At 31.7% G+C, this 17,232-nt stretch overlaps 1 pseudogene; it reads left to right on the plus strand.

Annotated features, from left to right (window-relative positions):
* The first annotated feature begins 10,520 nt into the window (after positions 1-10,520).
* Positions 10,521-10,760, plus strand: LOC141559619 (cytochrome b-c1 complex subunit 7 pseudogene; annotated as a pseudogene).
* The last annotated feature ends 6,472 nt before the right edge of the window (positions 10,761-17,232 follow it).

A 17,232-nucleotide genomic window follows, 5' to 3' on the forward strand; every position in this document is an offset into this window, starting at 1 on the left:
TTGGGAAAATTATTTTGGTATCTTTTTTCTCACCAGAAGTCACTGGAATCTGAAAAACTAATTGGATACCTAATGCAGTAGTCCAAGTGAAAAATGATCAAAGTTCGAAGCTGGAAGATTGGCATTTGATTAGAGAGGAATAGACAGATGCAGAAGAAGTTAAGGAGAGAGAATTTACAATATTTACCAGACATTTCCCACACTCAGTCTTTTCATTGTCAATCCTTAGTCCTTCTGATATCCTACACAGACTGTCTTACTCCAATTTTACTGAAAGATAGTTAGCTGTGTGTTGTTATACAAGTTATCCTAGTTTATTTCTGAAACATTCCTGGGGATATAGGCAAATACTGCATTTGGTGCCTGAAGTGTTATATAGGTGTCTGCTCTGAGACTGAAGATTATTTTTTGCACTGCTCTATCATTCACTCATTTGAAACTGTATTTATTCTGCCTGAGTTCAAAGGAATTTGCTTTGATTTTGAAATATATGTGGTGAAAACAATATTGTTTTAATCAGGACTGAACAGATAAGATATTTTGTCTATTATAAATGCAATATAGGAAATATGAAGAAAGATGCTATCTATATTTAGAGAAAGCACTTAAAAACAGAAGCATGTTCAAAATAATTTTACATACAGAGATAAACATATATATATATATATATACATTATATATATATACATATACAAATAGATATACATATTCTTCTTGCATGTATGTATGCATCAATAAATATCATATACATAAATCTATTTGTGTCTCATGATAGTCATTTCCATGTTGGGCAAAAGGGAATGAAAAAAAATAAATTCACATGCCAATTTTGTTATGTATTTGAAATGAATAGCAAGCAGTGCATAATAGATTTGAAGTTTTATGGTCAGTTATCTTTTTTATTATACTATATTATAGAAATGATTGCTTCATTCCATAAATTAAAAAGAAAAAAAAAAATAAAAGAAACAATAGTCTCCAGAGACATAAAGAAAAAAGATAAAAGAAGGAAGAAAGGAAAGTAGACAATGAAGGAGGGAGGAACTGGAACAATGTCCCCTTTCTCTCACCTCTACCTGTTAACTTTTTGTCCATTTAGTGCTTAAAAAAAATATTTTATTTCTCTTGTATATTTCTTTTGTCCTTCAAGTCTTGTTTCAGAGCGCTTTTCCTTTAGGAATATTTCTTCATTCTCTTCCAGATGAAGGTCATTATAATGAGGTAGATACTATATCACAACATTATTTTGTCTCTCCTCTCTTCACATCACAGTGGATCATGGCAATGTCATCTGGGTATTAACTTCTTTCTTTTTTTTCAGTTTGACATAATTAATCTGAGTTGTCATCAATTCATTACAAGATTTATTTTGTTGAATTTGATATCCTTGTGACTAGAGATGATTTCAATTTTATCTTTCTATTTTTGGCACTTGAACAGGGACTCAAACACACTAGTAGATGCTTGATAAATTATGAATTGATTTAAATGTGGCTGAAGGAAAAGGAAAAAAGACAATTTTATCTATACTATCACAATAGTCAACAGGCATTTATTTGGTATTAGAGGTCTAGACTTGGAGCCAGCAAGAGCTAGGTTTAAATGTTGCTTCAAATATTAATTGTATGATATTACTTAAACCTTATATATTTAGTCTCTATAAGTGTTAGTTTATTTATTTGTAAGATGGAGAAAATAATAACATAATAAAGCTTTGTGAGTGACTCTATATGTGTGTGTGTACACACACACATATATATATATATAAATTGCTTTGCAAAACTCAAATTGTTACAGAAATATTATGATTACTCTTTCTGTTTACTATTCTGATTACTATTATTGTTATCTCTACATAGCTTTGTACTTCCTTAATATAAAAAAATACTGTCTTTCAGGACTGAAGCAATATTGCTATCTTTATGAGGTAATGACAAAAAGTGACAAATCTTGGCAGACAAGTTAAAAATTCAACCACTCTAAAATGAGAGCACATCATATGCTGTGAGATAACACATTTAAGATTATGAAATTGCTGGCACAGCATGAGATAATAGGCACCAAGCTAATGAGGGATACCTAGTGCAATTTACTGTTACCACTCTAAAAACACTACTAGGCAATATGGTCTTTCTATTAATATAATTTCTCAAGATACAATTAAAGCCATGAAAAGATCACATTTTAGACTAAAAATTGATAGGTAAGCCTCAGAACAGCTTCTCATTTGGAGAACACCGTAATTCTTTTTCAGTTCAGGAACTAGACTGTAGTTCAAATGGAGTAACAGCTGGTACACAGACATCTGTCTGTATTCTGCTTGCAGTGTTAACCACAGCTGAAATTTATTTTCAGCCTTTCTTAGAGTCTCAAAAGAATGTAATGAGTGGTCATCTTGAAGAGGCTAGGACATAGTTGCAGATTTTATGTGGATTTGTGGATTTTATGTGAATATTTTATTCACCAAATACAGAAAAAGGTTCTATGTAAAAGAAAATGGACTTCATTCATAGTAGTTTAAATTGACCTATTGCTTTTGGAAAGTGCCAGCCATGACCCTGCCTATGGGCAATAGTTTAGGAAAAAGAAGAGATGAAGGAAACATAGCTCCAAGGGCACTCAGTTCCCATATCATTTTCTATGACTTTTCAATTTCTGTATAAGACAATTTGGCTCAAGGCCAGATTTCTAAAATCTTTAGTTTTTATTCATGGCATGAAGGCATAATAGAACTTTACAAAAGCAGCTAATAATGGAATTGGGTTATGAAGGAAAATAATGTTGACCTAGCTTAATAAATGTTTCAGTATTTTGATTGATAACTTTGGGGTAGGTATTCTTCCTTTCAAATATAAGTATGAAAAGGAATGTAATCTATAATTTATCTTTCTAAGAAATTCTTACTCATGTCATTCTATATAATCTTTATAGATTCAGTTTGCAAGATATCTTCCTCTGCTTCTTAATGTTTTACACCTACAAGGCCAAGACTTGAGCTATTCATCTATTATCCTGTACTCCCACTCAAAACTGGCCCACAAATTTCCTAGATGTGATTCATGTTAAACTTTATATTCAAGTTGCCAGCCTACTCAAAATCACCATGGAATTGTCCATTGCTATTTGGGTCAAAGCCAATCCATAGAGAATTTGGAAACAGGAAGGCAGATTCAAATCTCACCTCATAAATTTAATAGCTATAAGGTTAATCTCTCAATCTCTTAGATCCTCACTTTCTTTCCCTCTAAAAGGAGGGAGTTGCACTCAAGCTCTGCAACTCCTTCAGCTATAAATTTATAACGTTTGAGCTTTGAGACTATAGTACTCTAGGAATTTCATCTATCTATTATCACTGAAAGAAAAGTTGTATTCAAAGGCAGACATGGTTAGCAACCATTATGCCAATTTCATGACAGAGTTTCTCAAAGGAAATCAGCCAATTATTTGATTCTGGGTCTGGAAATAATATCTGTCCAATATAGACAATATAGATAGGTTTTCTAAATGCAATACCAATATTGTGGTATATATTATTTTTCATTCACATTGTTTTGTCAATGGGGGATGGCTAGGCCAATTTCTTTTAATTGGCAAGGGAACACATTAAGGATTCCCTGACATCTTGTACTATTTGACAAAAATGATAAAATGTCTTTTGAGAAGGAAAGTTTCTGGAACCCTTTGCTATAGATAAGAAATTATTCTCATATTTCTACTTTACACAGATGACACACCTGATATTGGCAAACATCATTAGTAAGCATGGATCTTCTTTTATGCTTTTGTTGATGTTAATGCTAAGTAGGTAACTTAGTATTAACTAAGCTCAAAATGAGCTTTATGATGCTATTATGTTAGGATTCTTACAAGATGCTAAGTCACTGGAATGAATAGAGACAATAATTATCTAATTCAGTATGATTGATCTGACCCTACAAGGAGATGTTATGGTCCAGAACTTGAAACAAGGTACTGAGTGGAATTGAGGAGACAATGATTAAATCTAATTTAGCATTGATTTAATCCTACAACAAATAATGGTTTCCTAGTGTGCACCATATAAGCAAGAAGCACTCAGGGCCAAGGAGGACTTTAGGAAAACTTCTCAGGAGATTCAGGGTGAAGATTCATTCCCACTTCAACCTTCATGCTGGCTGGTAACATTCAGACAAGAGCTCTTGGGTGCCAAATAAAGAGATAAGCTTCTAAGAAAGATAACTGGGCCCAGGAAAAGATTCAGGATTTTGAAGGACACAATAAAGGATCTGGACTTTAACTCCTGGCTGCATTTTGGGATTCTTGAACTGAACTGAAACTAAGGCTGCTCGCAGAAGCTCTCCAAGAAATCCTGCTCCCAGAGAACGATTACAATTTAGAGAAACAGAACATTACACTATTAGTCATAGATTCTCAAGCAACATTTTGTTTGAAAAATAACTTTAAGGCTGTGTAACCAAAAAAGGTAAATCATCATAATAATATATGTATATATGTATATATATATATATATATATATATATATATATATATATATATATATATATATATATATATATATATGTGTGTGTGTGTGTGTGTGTGTGTGTATATATATATATATATACACACACACATATATATATATAATTTAAAAAGTCATACTACAATCACTGTGTAACTGTCAATAAGTTGATCAGTAAAATAAATAAATATTAATGATTGTTAAATACTGGGAATACAAAAAAAACTAATAAACAAAAGAACATGGCATCATGGAGCTTATATTCTAATGGGCTGAGATAATATATAAATAAAAATGTAATGACAAATATCAAGAGTGCACATAAAAATAAATTTGAAATAGACTGAGCTGTATTCAGAGAAGCAGAAATATAAAATAGTTAATGTTTCTCCCTCTTTCAAAATCCCAACATTAATCATTTCTCTCTCTGGAGGTAGACAACATAAGCCTTTAGACATCATCTTGGATTATGAATCAACCAGGGTATCTAAGTATTTCACAAGTGATCATTGATGTACTAATGATATTAATGTGTACAATGTTTTCTGGGTTCTGTTCACTTCACTTTGCTTCACTTTGTATAAAACGTCACTTTTTTTTTTTTTTTTTTTTCTGAAATTACCCAGCTTGCCATTTCTTTTTGTTGTTGTTCAATTGTATTCAATTTTTCATGACCCCATTTCAAATTTTCTTGGGAAAGATACTAAAGTGGTTTGTTATTTCTTTCTTCACTTTATTTTATTTATGAGAAATTGAATCACATAGGGTTGTGACCTGCCTGGTTTTACCTAGCTAATAATTGTGGAGAACCTGATTTAAATTTAGAAATATGGCCATCACGAGAGACATAGCCAAAATAATACTTAATGGAAACTATTTCTCTAAATTTTACATTAATAAAATGAAACAAAAAATAGATGAATGAATTAGATATTCAACAAAAAGTAAACTTGAAAAAGAATAAATAAAAAATCCCCAAATGATCACCAGATTGCAAATCCTGAAAATAAAAAGTAAGATTAATAAAATTGAAAGTAAACTCTAGAAGATAAATCTTCATGTCTTGAAGCCCTTTACCCACTATGGTGTGTAGCTGTCCAAGTCATTTTCTGTAACATAAAAGTGATCCACCACAATTATATAATACAGCTTCTTTAAGTGTTTCTATTTGATGATCATCCCCTTGATTTTTCTATTTTTAAGGATCCACATGTATGAAAATGTTCGTAGAGTTCTTTTTGTAGAGGCAAGGACCTGGAAATTGAGTGAATGTCCATCATTTTGAGTAATGACTGAATAAGTTATGGTAAATAAATAATACAGAATAATATTGTTTTATAAGAAATGATAAGCAGGATGATTTCAGAAAAACCTGGCAAGATTTCCATGAGTTGATGCTGTGAAGTGAGTAGAACCCAAAGAACATTGTACACAATAACAGCAAGATTGTGTGATGATTAACTCTGATGGATGTGGTTCTTTTCAACATAGAGGTAATTTAGTCCATTTCCAATACACTTGTGATGGAGAGAGCCATCTGAGTCCAGAAAGAGGACTGTGGGAACTGAATGTGGATCACAACATAGCATTTTCACCTTTTTGTTGTTCTTTGCTTGCTTTTTGTTTTCTTTCTCATGTTTCTGTCTTATATTTTTGTGCAGCATGATAAACTTGAAAATACATATAAAAGATTGCACATGTTTCATATATATTGGATTATTTACTTTCTAGAGGAGGGAGAAAAAGGAAAGAGTAATATTTGAAACATAAGATTTTTTGTGTTAAAAATATTTTCCATATATTTTGAAAATAGTTATTAATTTTCTATTGTTACCACAAAAAGAGCTGCTATAAATATTTTGTATATTTTATATATAAATATATGCAAACTGTACATATTTTTCCATTTTAAAATAATTTTTCTGTAATACATACCTAGCAGTGTCATTTATATTTTAAAGGATATGTGCAATTGTATAACCCTTTGGGTATAATTGCAAATTCTTTTCCAGAATGATTGCCAGTTACCCGCTCCACTAATAGTCCATTGGTGTCCCAATTTTTCCACATCCATCACATGAAGAATTTATTACCTTCCCTTTCTTTCATGTTAACCAATCTGATTGGTACAGTATGATAGTTCAGTGTAATTTTAATTTAAATTTCTTTGATCAATAATGATTTATAGCATTTTAATGTGATTTTTGACATCTTGATTTCTTCTTTTAAAAAGTCTGTTCACATCTCTTGACATTTTATCCAGTAAAAAATACAATGTATATGTACATAGTATCTATGTTTATATGTACATACACACATATATGGATATATATGCATATATATATATATATATGTATGTATAAATTTCACTCAATTATTTGAATATTTGAGAACTGAGGAATTTATCAAGGAGATATTATGTAAAATTTCTACTTTTCTTCTAATTCTAAATACATTAATTTTCTTTAGCAAATTGTCATTCTAATTATTTAGTAGTAGTAGTAGTAGTAAAAGAAGTAATAGTAGTAGTAGATTTAATAAAATTTTGTAATCAAAAAATATTATACATTTATTTCCTGTGAATCTTTCTAACTTTTGTTTTATCATAAACTCTTTCCTTATTCATAGATTTGACAAGTACATTTTTCCTTGCTAAGGTAATTTACTGATACTCCCACCCTATATGATTAAATCATTTTTCTAGTTTGACCATATCTTGGTATACAGTGTGAAAAGTTAATCTATGTCTGGTTGCATTGAAGAAGTTCTATTGCCCTGGGCTGTGCACCCACCATGCAGATTGGTAATTGCCCCGAGGAAAAGCCCCTGACTGCACAATGGGGCTGTACAGCTGTGTTGTGGTCTGTGTTGAGTCACTTCTAATTTTGGGTAGGTACAGCCAGGTCCTGTTAGGATCTGGCACTTTTTAGAGTACCCTCTGCCTTTGGCTCTAATTTCTCTGCTGGTCTACTGCTTTACAACCAAGGCAGATCAATCAGCCTATGCCAGAGTCGTCTCTGTACTTTTTTTCTAACCACAGAGGCCACCCTGTCCCCAGGTCCTCTCTGTTTGCTACTCTTTCCCACTCCCCGTTTGTGCTGATCTGCTCCAGCCCCTCAGGATAAACCTTTTCTGATGAACTTCCAGATTATCTTTAGCTGGTAAATTGTACCTCTAGTCTTAGTGAATTCTGCCAGTCAATTGCTGTTTTTGAGGCTGAATTTAATAATTGGTCATGAGGTATGAGAGGAGCTTAGAAACTTGCATATGCCTTCTCCACCATCTCTTTTTTTTTTTTTTTTTTTTTTTTTTTTTAAATTTTAAGATGGAGCTCTGCTCCTGGAGTAAAATTGAGATTGTCTGAAGCTTCCTATGCAGCTCTGAGCCTTGCTTTCAGCCCAGGGTCCCCTTGTTTTTGTAGGGGGTAGTTTTGCCTGCTCTTTTCAGGAAACAGGATAATTTCCTAGATTTTATGTACTGAGATGATAGTGGAAGCTGCTCCACTGATTTACTCTACTGAGGTAGGGCTGAGGATCTTAGTTGCTGATTTACTGTGATTAAGACCCTCTCACCAGCTTTACCAGAGTTTATATGATCTGGGGTGAACACTCTTTTCACCCCAGTGACAATGTCATTTCTTGAAGTTTTTCCAAGCTAGCTTGAGCTAGAGAGTGATTTCTTTACATCAAACTCTGTTCAAAGACTTGGTTTCATATAGTTTCCCAGTTTTCCAGTGAACTAGGAGAGTTCAAGCAGCTTCCTGCCTTTTCTCCACCATTTATCAACCCCCAGAATTCCATTCCCCCCATAATTTAACATTCATGTGAGCTTCTCTAAAATATTCTTCTTGCATGTCTTCAAAGAATCTTAATTCTATATTGTTTCCAATAACTATTTCTTCTCTTTGGGACCAGTATTAAGATAAAATGAAGGTTAAAAAATGATTGAGTTCTAAGTTTTTTGAGGACCTTGGGAATAAGAAGCTTGGTGCATTTAAGTCCCCCTCTTCCTTATATTTGACATTTAACTTTCTTACTTATGATCCCCAGAACCATCACACCATTACTTTTTCTAACTTTTTTTTTAAAAAGTGGCCAAACTGAACTTTATTAATGAATGTAGATATAGAAATAGAAGAGAGCCACTGCCAGCTTGCAGATTTGAGTCCAAGTTGAGGTGATGTGTAAAGGGCTAGAACTGAGCAATGCACTTGGATAATGAAGCACGTGAGACTAATTGCCAATTGGACAGTTCCCTATTAACTTGTTTGAAGGTTGAACCTCCCCAGCTGTTCTGTGCTGACTTGATTGGTGGGACAAAGAGGGGGAAGTGACGTGTGTGGGAGGAGTAGGAGGAGGAAGAGGAATTGAGATGTGGAAGCTGACTCAGTCTCTCCGGGTGTTTGAGGAAGGAAGTTGTGTGTGTGGGGACTAGGACTAACCTCCTGACCTTGATCGTAAAAGATCAACAATAAAGACGTTTAGTGATCCTGACTCCAGCTGATTTATGGGAATATAGAGTTCTAGCAGTGATGATACGTTAGCTTTCTATTTTTGTATATGAAAAGATCTCTCATACGTGTTAGATATGCTTTCTTGCTTTGGGATGACTTGAGAGTAGCTCATTTCTGATAATTAGAATAAAATTAGAATATAAAGTCCTTGGGAATATAAACTGTCTTGATTTTCTATTTTCATGTTACTTCTTTACACACACACACACACACACACACACACACACGTATATATATATATATATATATATATATATATATATATATATATACACACATTTGCATGTACAATCACATTAGATATATTTTCATGTTAGTCATATTATGAAAGAAGAATCAGAACAAAAAGTACAAACTATGCAAAAAAAAAAAGTGAAAATAATATTTTTCAATATACATTTCAGACTCCATAGTTATTTCTCTGGATGTGGATAGCATTTTAGAATTATCTTGGATTATTTTGTCACTGAGAATAGCTAAGTCAAATGTAAATATATTTGACAACTATATGTAATAATTAACATCCATTTTAAAAAATATTAAGGTCCAAATTCTTTCCCATATATTCAACCCTCTTATACTCCATAGGAAAGCAAGTGTTAGGATATCATTTAGACTTGTAAAGTTATGCAAAACATATTTCCATATTACCTATGCTAGAAAAATAAACTAGGATTGTCATAAGATAATGACAGTTAAATAACATTTAAGGGAATTGAAAAATTAAGCCTAGAATAGAGAATTCAAGAATGTTATCTTATAAGTACCTTCAAATATTTATAAGGATGTGATATTGAAATGATTAGATTAGTTTTGAATAACTCTAAAGGACAGAAATAAGATTGATATACTGGAATAACAGGGTGGTGAGTTATGTCTCACTTAGAGCAAAAATTTGCTAAAAATAGAAGCTACTTCATAAGATGAAGTGCCTATTTAAAGACATATTCGAGCCAGGTTTAGATGCCACTAGTGAGGTGTACTGTTGAAAGTATTTTGGTTTTTAAATGCAGATCCCTTGCTCCTTTAATTTTTTTCTTCTTTCAATTTCTTCATTGTTATCAAATTCAGCAAACATTCAGGGAAACCATACCCACAGAAATATATAAAATGTTTACTAGGGTAAACTATTTACTAAATAGCTCAAACTTTGGGTGATATATAGTAAGTAGAAGTTGAACTACTATTTAGAATGATAGAATTTTTTAATAACTAAATTGTCATTCAAAGAAAAATATGAAGATAATGAGATTAATTCCAAAATGATTATTATTTCATGAGAATTCAAAATATTTTAGCAAGTTCCTTACAACCAAAGGTCAAAGGACAAATTAGGTTAATAAACTTTTGTAACTTCATAGTATATTATGGGGCTAAAAATATCTTAAAAATGAGAGCCTTGAAATTAAGATGGCAACATGGACACCTACTATAACATCAAGTTAATGGCTCGAGAATCTTTGAAAATGATATTACAATGCTACAGGATTCAACAAACTTAAGTTAATGCGTGATGATATGCTTTATGAAAATGAAGATGTTAAAGAGGCCATAAAGAGGCTACCAGAAAATCTGTATAATGATTGCATGTTTCATATCATGAGAGCTCTGGACCTTAATTAACCATGAAGTATCAGAAATTGCCTAAAAACCAATGGAAAAATAAGAAAAGATCAAATAATATCTCCATATCTGAAGAAGTTTACACATGAAAGAAAAGAGAAAGAAGAATGGAATAAGAAGTAATCATGTCAAAGATACTATCAATATGTTCATCCTCAAAATATTTTTATTATCTGTAGTTGTACAAAATATTGGGTTAGTTAACCATTTGTAATTATGCTGCAAATTTATTTAATTTGAATAAATGATTATCACAGAAAAACAAACAATGACAGATTCCCATTTTCCTGACTCAAATGTGCTGTAGATGCATTATATTTTAGATATATATTTTGGACAAATGTTGCCAATGGGAATTTAAATAATCACATAATTGAAAATAATAAAGAGAATGTGATGAAGCATATATTAAAAATTGTGAAGTACTTAAAAACTCAAGAATTTTTTTTCCGGAAAAAATTTAATTCCACAAAAATGTTTTCTTTTTCCTCAATGCTAGTATATAAGTGCAAATAATATGATACAACATAATTATGAGAAAACAAAATTTATATTATCAGAAATAATAAAGAGATGAATGAGAGAAATAAATAAGCTAACATATATTAGAAAAAATGAGCTGTATACACAAAATATTTCAATGTATACTGTCAATCAAATGTTTGATTAAAAAAAGATAATAGGATAAATATAAAAAAATTATAAAATCAAGGAATTAAGATGTAGAGAGCTGAATTTGTTGCTTTGGTATCTATGCAATATCAAAACATTAAGAGGAAAGATTCAATCCAATGTGTGGAATCCCTGGAAATGTTTTAAAGGAGTATATGAAAAAGAATTTAACATGAGAAAGTAAAATGTATGAATTGGAATTTGAGCCACTGCAGGTAGTATGGATAATACTAGAAATGTATTAACTTTTTATTTACTGTAGACAAATTAAACACAGTGCTGAACAGATGGTGCATATAACCCATAACAATATTCAATTTCATAACTTGGAGTATCAAGACAAAAAGCTTCAAACAGCAATATATAATTAATAACCAAAAGATAGCTATTTCATTTAGTTGGTATAAATAAAACTAGGTAGAAAGAAGCAACATCTTGACAACTAAATTACAATATTAGAATAAATATTAGAGACAAAGACATTTTGTCTTGGTCACTTTTTGTAATAGAAATACTGACAGATCGTTATTTTGGCAGCTATGTAGCACAATGAATAGAGGACTGCATCTGGAATTCTGAAGATCAGTATTCAAATATGGCTTCAGATATACCTGCTATTTGTGATCTTGGGCAAGTCACTTAACCTGTATTTTCTCAGTTGTAAAATGGCATCATAGTGGCATCTACCGCAGAGGATTATCGTGAAAAATAAATGTGATGATCATAAAGCACTTAGTTCAGTGCTTGGAACATTGTAAGTGCTATGAAATTGAAAACTGATACTCTGATTTGTCTTATGTTATTTATTAATTAGCAATTAAAATGGTTATTTAATCATTGTATCACTATTTGTGGATCAAACTTAATGATTACAAAAGCCTCAGGGGTAAAGTTTGTAAGAGTATAACTTTCTTATTTTTATCGACTACAATTGAGCCACAAAGACTGAAAATCTGTAAGATTTTGGGGGGGAGAAAAAAGAAAGGGAATATGAGTTAATTTGGTCATGTTTGTCAATTCTGAGGTTTTCTAGAGAATACTAGATAATTCTGTGCTTTTTTCCCCCTTTGTTGACATGGCTCTGGAAATTCCTTCTTGTAGTCAAGCCAAATGTAAGCTCACCCTCCATTATACGGTTAGCCAATCATATTCTTAGTATAATTTGTACCACTGAACTATGCTTTGCACCTTGTATAATCAAATACAACAAAAAAGCTGTTGTTTCTAATGCAGCTTTGATTTCTCAGGATATTTATGTCTTTTTTATTAGTAATTGATAACATTGCTAATAAACTGTGTTCAGATTTTTGTGCTTCAATATGTCATTTTCTTCTACCAGGCAATTGGAGTTAAGTGACTTACTTAGGGTCACACAATGTTACATGTCTAAGACTTGATTTGAACTCAGGTCCTCCTCACTCCAGGGCTGGTTATCTATCCAATGCATCCAATTGCCTTCAGTTTTTCTTTATCACATATTTTTATCTCTTTGTTGGGAAAATCCTCTCCTTCCTTTTCTATAATGATTCACTCTTTACCATGCAATTTCAGTAAGAATAACTGTTCTCATGAAACCCACCAGTATGGGTAATGAAATTCAACTAAGGAGTCAGTTTTCTGGTGTAAACTGGGCAGAATACCATTAATTTAAAATTGACTCCTCTCTCCATTGATTTTCAAATTTGTTAAAACTTGAAATTCAAAAGGTACAAAGAGCCCTCTAATACTCAAATAGGCCTAGAGTCTTTCCTGTTACTTGAGAATTAAAATTGTGGGGAATGGAAAAGTAGTAGACAATGTAGGAAAGAATGAATATTGAGGTTTTTTGAAAGGATATTCGTATTTGTATTTTTTTTCTTCCTTTTTGGACAAAAGAACAGAAAATTCCTTCTAAACAGAACAATTTCAGAGTGGAATTGCTAATTCTATAGCTTCCTGAATTTGAGGCAATTGATCAAAAAATAGGATCTAACTGACTTTCTGTCACACTTTTTTTTTTTTTTTAAGTTCTCTCTTTTTCTCCTGTCTCTGTTCCCCTTTCATTCTCTGTCTTTGCCTCTCTGCCTTTCTGTTTTTGTTTTCCTCTGTCTCTGTCTTTATGTCTTTTGGCCTGTCTTTCTCTGTCTCTGCATATATATACACACATATATGTATGTATGTATGTGTATATATAAATGTATCAACACACATATGTAACTGTCTCTTTTCATTTTTATTCACTGTATATATTTGCACGGCAAGAAAGGAAAGGAAATTTATCCATAACAGCATTCAAAATGTTTCTTCAATTGTGTAATTAATTGATTATAAGCAATGACAGAAATACACACAGTTAAATGAACTGAATAAGTAGTTTGAGTTTAGATTTAGAATATGAACTCTAATATTTCTTGTTATTTTTCAAGATGTATGAATTTCTAAAATCTCAAGTTTGAACATATTTCCCTAGGAATTGTGCTTTTTCATTTTTTTCTCTCAAGGAACTAATGTGTTTAATTTTTCATCTAATCTTTGCCCATCCTGTATCTATTGACTAATCCTCTGAATAATGTAGATATTATGCTACTTCTTAATAGTTGTTCAACCTATAGAATGACAGTGAGAAACTCAGGCACATTACATCTCATACAATTGAGTGTTAGAAATTCCAAAAGAATAAGTCTTTAGTTTTAGTATTCAAATAATTTTAGAAAATACCGTGTTAGATTGTAAGAAGGAAGGAAGGAGAGATGAAGGAAGAAATAAAACACTTCATTCTCTTAGGAAGTTTACATTCTACCAATATGCATATTTCATCTTAATTTTTATTTTGAATAATGGTGTAGAAAGCTCTGTTTTGCAAAGCTTGAATCTCTCTAGAGTTTGTTTAATAGTGATAAGACTAGAAACATCATTTTCAAAACCCTAATTGGTTTTAAAACATTCATTCACTAAATTTATATGAGTAGTAAGGATGATTATCTCAAGACATATGGAAATTGTCCAGTCTTTGTAATATTCCTAAAATGTTTTAAAAAAAAAAGATATATAATAAATGCCAGGAATTATTATTTCTGATCATTTAGAATAAATTATATTTCCAAATTTTTCTTTGATTATTCTATATATTTTAGGTCCATTCTATATTTTCTTGCTAGCTTGCTTTCCTTTCTTTCTAAACTTTTCATTTCTCCCTATCTCTCTCTTTCCCTCCCTTCCTTGTTTTCTTCCTTTCTTTCTTTTTTCTTTCCTTATTTTCTTCTTCTCTTCCTTCCTTTTTTCTTTATTCGTTCACTCCTTCCCTCATTCATTTTATCCTTCTTTCCTTTTTTCTTTCTCTTTTTCTCCTTTTTTTCTTTTCTGTTTCCTGTTGTCTTTCTTTTTTGTCTTTTACTTCTTTCTTGTATTGTTCCTTCCTATATCTTTTCTTTCTGTTTCTTTCCACCTTGTTTCACTTCCCAAAATTCTTATTTTTTAATAGCCATTGTTTATTTGCTGCCAGTTTACTGTTTTCAATTTTCTTCCTTTTGTAGTTTATTCATCTTTAACTTTTATATTTGTCTTAGAAATTTTAGCCCCAGGCTTTCATGACATAGCTTGTAGATACTACATTGCAAGATGTATATAAAATTTCCAGTTTCTTTTTCTCTTTACCATCCCCCTCACCCTCATAAATCCAATTCTAACAAACAAGGAGCTAACAGAATTTCTCAAAGAAGTTCTAGTTTTTTGCTTGCAGATAACTATATTTCACATAAAACCAAAAAAAATAAATAAATAAAACATAAACTTTAGATCATTCTCTTATTTTCGTTTATTTACTGGTGCCTTACAAAATGAATATTATTTTTATGTTTGTACTTTATCTTTTACATTGTAAAAATCTTAAATTGTTACAAAGTACCAATGATTTGTAGTTTAAAGAGAGCCTATTCGCTTAGTTAGCTGTCTTCTATTTTCCAATTGTCAGCTTATATTTAAAAGACAATTTCACATACAAAATGCTGATGTTTGAGGATTTTCAATATAAAATACACTGAACAGACTGTATATTAAATTAATTCAGCCTGCCAAGTAAATGCTTTCACCCCCCAACATTTTTATTTTCTAAAGTTGCAAAAATCCTTTGGATAATCTTTCCTTCTGCTTTATTTGCATTTTATAACTTCTGCCTTATTATGTTTTCCATTAAACTAGGAACTAACCCGAGCAAATGTTATCTTTATGCCATTGTGACTGAAAAAGTATGCTTCTTTATTAATGTGTGCAAACATCCTGGGAATAAAAAAGAAAATCACAAACAAAGGTGTTTAGTGAAACATAAATTATGTGTGGAACAATGTAACATGCCCTCCTGGCAGTTACAATTACTAGTCTGTCCTAGGCCCAACAGAGTACCTTTGACCACTGACCTTTGCAGTGTCAACTCTACCCGACTCGCCTCCTCTGAGGCCTTCAAAGGTCTCTGGCCATGATCTCTTGAATCTATAGTTTAATAACCAGTAGCACACTCAAGAAGAGCCACATGTAATCTTAAAAGCCTTTATTATACCTTCTCACATAATGCCCTGACTTTTCAGCTCCTTAGTGAACACCTGGTCTGAAGACCTACTTGTTCTCTACCAAACTTTTTACCTCTCGGCTATCCATCAGCTTGGCTTGGCTATCCCAGGTTAGGGAGCCAGGTTAAAGAGTGCCAGGTTAAAGAGCAACTGCTGTCCGCAATGGGCTTATAAAGGGTCTGTGAGGTCACACACAGAGCCAACCAGCTAGAGAGCTGTCACCCATTACAAAGCTATCTCAATATAGACAGGATCCCACCCACAGGGCAGTCCTATATCCACAGAGATTACTTCTGGGCCACTCACATCTCCTGTTGCACTGTGCCTGCCCATTTAAAGGGCCCTTACAGAACAAGAGTTTGGGGAAAAATTCATCTTTTTTAAAAAATAGAACAAAGGGGATAATCTTCTCTAAGTTGGAGAAAAATGGATGTTCAAATGATTGAATGACATTTTATTTCAAGTTTAAAAAAGCACATAAGAGGTGAAAACAATAGGTGAGACATTTCTTGATGCTAATATCTTTTCATTCAGAATAATTTCTTCTTAGTATATTGAGGGACTGTCAATTTGGTAGTAAGAGAATAACATTGGTTATGTGCCTACTATTTTCCATGCACTTTACCAATTGATGAGGATACAAAAGGAATGAAAAAAGAGTACACTTTCAGTTTAATGGGGGAGACAACATGTAAATAACTATGTACAAACGTTTATAAATATGATAAGTTGGAGACAAGCCACACAAAGGACAGAGAAAGAAAAAAAGAGTCTATTAGATGTGTTTCAATTAGTGGGATTCAGGAATGCAGAGATGAAAACAGGTAAAATTTCAGGTTTGGGAACAATTAGTAAACATTTATGGGTTTGGAGAATGTATTGCCTTATGTGTGGAAGCTATCCTATTTTTGTCACAAATATATGAAAGCATTTCAATTCATTAAAAAAAATCTTTAAAAATTCAGGATTAAACAACTTTACTGAGTAAATTACCCTCACTCTCAATAACAGCTCTTTTTTCTACAAAAATATAATTTTCTAAGATGCATAATCATTCAGCATATTAGCTACTATTTGTGTAATCCTTTTTTATAGATACATGATATTTAATTTTTTTCTAGGTGCTTCCATATTTTCTACTTGAACCTAAAAGCTTTGGAACTTAACTATGATATTCTTGCAAGTGTTCCTCCTTGAATGTATTTAAGATGATTATCATTTAGTGTTTTTCTTTATTGTTCTAGAATTTCAGGGCAATTTCTTGAAAATTTCTTGTACTATTGTATCAACATTATTTTTTAAAAAGATTTTGGGCAGGTCAAAAATTTTATTGTTTCTCTTAAATATATTTCCATTTTTTTAAATTAGTGCCAATTTATTTG

Source organism: Sminthopsis crassicaudata, chromosome 3, assembly GCF_048593235.1.
Source record: "Sminthopsis crassicaudata isolate SCR6 chromosome 3, ASM4859323v1, whole genome shotgun sequence".
NCBI classification, from domain to species: Eukaryota; Metazoa; Chordata; class Mammalia; order Dasyuromorphia; family Dasyuridae; genus Sminthopsis; species Sminthopsis crassicaudata.